Raw genomic sequence first — 6,000 nt, forward strand, 5'->3', positions numbered from 1 at the left:
TCCAGGATGTGTGCCAGGTTAGGGTCATGTGTAATGGCATCCGATTGGCCTATGAGCTTCAGAAAGTCGCTCGCGCCCATCGCTGGCTTCTTCGCGGGATTTAGCTGCGGTGAAGCAGTTGGCAATACTGTTGGTGAGTCAGTCTGCAATGGGCTGGCTTATTGTTTCCCAGGAGCGACTTTCTTGGAATCACTGGGGGGAAGGGTGGAGTTGGGTGGCACCCTAGTACCTGGCTGATCCTTCACCTGACCTTGCGCCCGGCCTTTACCGTTTTTTTTTGCCCCGAATTGTGTTTCTTCTGGGCCTCTGGGGAAGGGGCTGGCCTCTAGGCCTGGGTGGGTTTGCCATGACAGGGTACTCCAGTTCATGCCTATCGCTCAGCACTGAATATTGTGACGCCAACCGCCGGTGCTCCCTCTGGTTCGCGCAGGCCGTTACGTCCCAACAACACTTACTCTCAAGTGCATCGAACACGCCCGAGCGTGATGTCCGCCAAGTGTGTGTAAGTGCGCCGCGACAAACACCAAGGCGATTACAGCGCCCGGCCGGGTGTGGCAATGCGCTAAATTAAATCATTAATACTTATTTTAAAAGAACCAAATTAATAACAATTAAAAGATACTGCAATAATGTGAAAATGATGTACAATTGTTAAATGATCATGTAATGTCAAATATATCATTTAAGTCGAAAACTGGTCGGAGCTGTTTTCCCACACTTCACGTGTCTTGGCGCGAGGTCGCGCGGCGTCCTCGCGCTAGTTGCCGTCGGGAACTTACAGAGGCCGGTCGCTCCACGAATGCAGAGCCTACAGATTTCGCGCCACGTACAGGTCATCGCAATAGTTGTAAGTTTATTCAAATCCTTTTTCATTAGCTCTGCGCCGACCCCACTCAGTCGTACGTCTTCATTCATTTAATCCCAACAGGGATATTTAACTTACTACCTAATTTTCACGTCCTGAGCATTCAGACAGCGGACTTGAGTCATACGCAGTTTCCAGGTTTCGAAGCCAGCAAATTATTATTCGTCAAGAGCTCCTAGCAAGCCTCGTGTGTCATGTACTAACTCTTTAATCTACATGTTTACAATTTAGCTTATTTTACTGTGTAATATACGTCTTGCAATCTAACCAAGTAATAACTCTGTTAACCTGTAATAAGTGACTGTGTCTCGTATATGTTATCATCTAGTCGAACTTATGTACATTTCGAAGCATTCGCATCTTGTAGTAGGTTAGATTGCAAATACCTTTAAGAACATTTAATTATATAGTGCTGTATTACATGTGAACGTCATTCACTGTATAGATCGTTGCCGCCTATCAGCTCCGCGATAGTTTGCCACGTCCTTCACGTCAGTAGCGGCCGCAGGATAAATCATTACACACAATTTTGCCATCTATCCTGTTCGCGCGCATCGTCTACGTATAGAGACTCCAGTGAAGCGACGGTGAGACAACAGACACGGCCAGGCATTGGACAAGCAAGTGTAACGGTCTTAATAAAGTGCAGTGTCTTTTCAATCAGTTTACCATTTATTTCCAAGGGATCCTGGGTGACCTAAACAGCCCGGGTAGTTTCAAAACCGCGACGCACTCCTGCCTGCAGCCACGAGGCCGAATCCCTGTTTGTGCCCCCTGAGATCATTTTCAGATTAATAATTACTCAAAAACTTAAACGGGCAGCGGGAGTGGCATCAATTGGTTAGGGCTCTGCCATTGCAGGGGGCGGGGTAGCTCGGGGCTCGCCAAGACTGCCTTGGGGGCTGGGGGCAGTAGCCTGAGGGGCCGGCTTGTTGTGGGGGCGGGCGGACTTGAGCCGCGGCTGCTGCTCGCTTGTTTTCGCGCACTGCGCATTTGGACTTCAGCTCTCTGTCTTTCCACTCCTGTTGCGGGAGGTGACGCCAGTTATCCCTCTTGTAGGCCATGCAGTCTCTGTAATTGGCGCAATGCGGGCCTTCACATCGCGTGCACTTTGCCTTCGTCCTGTCTCCTCCCTGGGGGCAAACCTCGATTTTGTGCCCTTGGCTGTACCACTGGCACACAGGGGAGGCTCTGCAGCCTTTTGCGGGGTGGCCAAACCTCTGACAGTTGCCACACTCAAGGCTTGCTAGATGTCCTTAACAAATAACGATTCACTGGCATCGAAGCCTGGAAAATGCGTATAGCTCAAGTCCGCTGTCCGAATGCTTGCCGACACCCGACCTCTGTGAAAGGCCCGGGGGGTACCTGACGGGCGCTACGGGCATCGCGATGCTATTGTTGTCCAGAGGGGGGCTAGGCTAGCAGGCTGCTAGACCATTGATGTTGGGTCGTGGGTACTCTGCCCCCGCATGCCCCGCCAGTTACACGGCTTGAATCTAACCTGAATGGTTTTCCCTTGGCTGTGAAGGCCACTCGGCCGTGTGGAGGATTGAAGACTATGGAAATGATTGTACACAAGTTGGTGAGAATTACATTTAATTTAGGAGCTTCACCAGGGGTCCGCATTGGTACACGGTACGCTCTACACGTCCGCTCCGCGGTTCAGTCCCGCTACAAAAACTCTCACCAACACTTGGCGATGTCTAGCGTTTACACAATTAACAAAAAAACACAACACTATGTGACACTGAAATGGTTACTGCGGCAGTCTCGCGGGATGTGGAACGGTGCTCGCTGGAGACGGCCAGCGCCGAAAATTAATGGGTGCAGGGGGGGCTCGATGAGCGGGCTCCTAAGTTCGGCGAAACACGTGAGTGATACGATACGCAGCGCGGTATCACAATGAAGATGGTCGGGATAGGCCCGGTTCCGCATAATACGCGCCGAGTCGACGTGGGCAGCGGTGAATTAATAAAAGGATTTAAATTTGAAGGTATAGTGCAGAATAAAAAAAATCAGTGAAACTAACTTGAATGCTGCCCACTGACACACATCTGTTCCCGGCGCGGAGTGGTTGGAGACTGCCGAACATGGCCGCCTCGCAAGGAAGAGAAACTTTCTCTTCTTTGTGAGTCGGCACCAAAAACTTATAATAACTTAATTTGTTATATGATGAGTAAAAAACATGCTCCAGGTGCTTGATTAAAACTGTGCATCTGGTAAATAGTTGCCTAAGGCTTAACAGTTGTTGTAATTGATTTACTAATTTAAAAAGCAGCACCAAATTGGCGACTGTAAATTTAACTACAAATTGTCTCAATGTGCACTGTTTGGGTTTAAATTCCCTTAGTTTGGCTAGACCACTATCATAGGCCAATTAATCAAGGCCAGTAGCCACTGTGGCTAGTAACGAGGAATGTTTTCTGTTCCGTGAGTCTCTACGACGCACTTGCTCACTGCTTGTAATTAATTAATTTCGTCCTAATGCCTCGTTTGGGAATTGTTTTCCGTAGTCGAGCCCCCGGGGTTTCGTGTCCTGATGTTTAATTCAGTTAATTGAGGTCATGCCCAGGGCGCTCGCTTGACTCAATCCGGCTGGGCAATGGGCGCACTCCGAAAATGGGATACGGTACTGGCGGTGCGGAGCGCGGGCTTAACGGCCATGGTCGGTACGACGTCATGCTTAGGACGTGAAAATTACGTAATATGCCGAAATATCCCTGTTGCGATTTTAAATGATTATGCGAAGAGCCGCACCTAAGAACGTACGGCTGAGTGGGGTCGGGCGCAGAGCTAATTGAAAAGAATTGGTAAACTTACTACTATTGCGATGAGCTGGACGTGGCGCGAAAACTGTAGGCTCTGCATTTGCAGAGCGACCGACCCCTGTGAGTTCCTGACAGCAACTGGTGCTAGATCTCGCAGCAAGAAGTGGGAAACTTAAGGGGATTGGTGCACCAGCATCGTATTAAAAAAACAACATATTTGTTAATGATTCAGCTGCTAGAGAAGATTTGAACCATTCTGGTGTAAAATTTATTTTTTTATTTTTTTATTTTAATTAAGTTATTGCTGATTTTCGGGAATTTTTTAAATTCAAGCTTTATTAAAAAACTATAAAGAATTAAGTGGTAAAACTTTCGCAGATAAATTTTCAGACACGGGAGATATGACTGTGGCCATTATTTTATCTGTAATCATTATTAATTTAACGTATTTACAATTTGAATTTTAATAAATAAGCTGCTACGAAATTACGTGATATTCATTTGCGAATTTAATAACATTCGCGTTTTCATTTGTAATTCAAACGCCTACATATATGTCGGCTGAATGATTGACTTTATTTTAGTCTTTAGCTTATTGCAGTCGGACCTAAAGTAAAAATGTAGCTGTAGAAATTTGAGCAGCGTGCAAGCTCGGATACGAGGAATTATGGAGCGCGCTGGACAGTAGTGACACCTTGCGACAGTTTTCCAAACTTTTTGCAGCTCGTTCCCACCCAGCCACAACTGTCTGCTGTTTACGAAGGGGAGACGGGATTTCGCGGGAAACTGATATGAAGGTCAACGTACTCATTTTCAGTAGATAAGAGAACGTGTTTGGTATAGCTCGGCGTATAATTGAATGGTTATTCTCTGTTATTATTTAGCACAGTGATTTAGCTAGATGTTTTTTGTTGTAAGCGTGAGATTTATTCAGGAATAAAATGCAGAAGAAACCTCCACCAAGCAGCGTACACAAAAGAACAAAACTATCGAAAACCATTAGAGCGCTTAGAAAAAAGAATAAAGAAAGATACGAGATTATTTTATTATAGCTTTTTTTACCATTTATATTTATTTTTCAGAGTTGCGTATGTACAACGCGATGGACGTGATGTGACAACAAAAAGATGTGTAAAATTTTAAACATGTTTTTTTTTTTTTTTTCAGAAATGCGTGAACCATTCATTAACTATACTCAACATGTATCCGTATAATTACGTTTGAGTTTTTTTTTATGACAGGCACCAATGTTAACAAGTTTATTAAGCCACAATAGACTTTTTTCAGAAAACTAAGTGTAGCAGAAAACACTCAACATAGTCTCACACAAAATCAGTTTACATGAATGCTGTTTTAAGAAGTAAGCTACGTAAATAATAGTTAAAAATTATTTAATATCTGCTGGTAACGTTTCCAAAGTATCAGCTTCGCCTTCATTCACGAACAATATTCGTGAGCTTATTTATTTATTATGCTGGCTATTCGTTGGTGACTGTTAGGACTGCAAAATTAGTAAATATTTTTCACCCTATCCTGAGTTAAATCTAAGTGTGCGCGGTTAGATGAGGACCTAGATGTGTCTCAGGCTTACGCCTTTACACTCTACTCATGCGGGGTATTAACCATGCGCGTAAGGGCGCGTTGCCATTGACCTGTAGGATAGTCTCAACAATCCTCTACGAACTCGAAAAATGTCACCTGCTCATTGCCTACTGGACTTGTGACAACTGTTTGTTGTAATGCCTGTGATTCATCGTTGATTTTGTTGAGGAGTTTTCAGTGATTCAGAGCCTCCCATTTAACTGTGGCCGAATTGAAGAAGCATGTTACATGCTTGAATTCATAGCGAATGGAAACCACAAATATTTACTGATGTAGTGGTTGGTAAAAAAAAAATATATTATTCGTATCGCGTCCATTGCTTCGCGCCATTATGGCTCCTATATTATATGGATTTATAAAATATAACGATTCATTTACGACACTTAAGATAAGGTGTGTAGGATTTTAAGAATTCACTTGAATTAATATTTAAGAACATATTTCAGGATAACTTGTGAAGACGCTCGTACAGACGGCACCGGTTGTGATGACTCATTGTTACCAGAGCAGGGGCCACGCATGTGAAACCTCAACACAACTCGAAAATCAGTAAGTGTTACATTGAAATGTGTCTGCTACAAATGTTCAGGAATTATAACTTTGAAATCGAGTAGAAATATTCCTGCAATCAGCATTAGGTATATTTTAATAGACATTGAAAGCGAATCATAAATCCAAATACCGGAATACAGATAGTCTGTAACAATACAGACCTCACAGACTAGATATGGTCCAGATTGTTAATACTAACACATTTGAAAAAAA

This window comes from Bacillus rossius, chromosome 1 (genome assembly GCF_032445375.1).
Source record: "Bacillus rossius redtenbacheri isolate Brsri chromosome 1, Brsri_v3, whole genome shotgun sequence".
In the NCBI taxonomy this organism is placed as follows: domain Eukaryota; kingdom Metazoa; phylum Arthropoda; class Insecta; order Phasmatodea; family Bacillidae; genus Bacillus; species Bacillus rossius.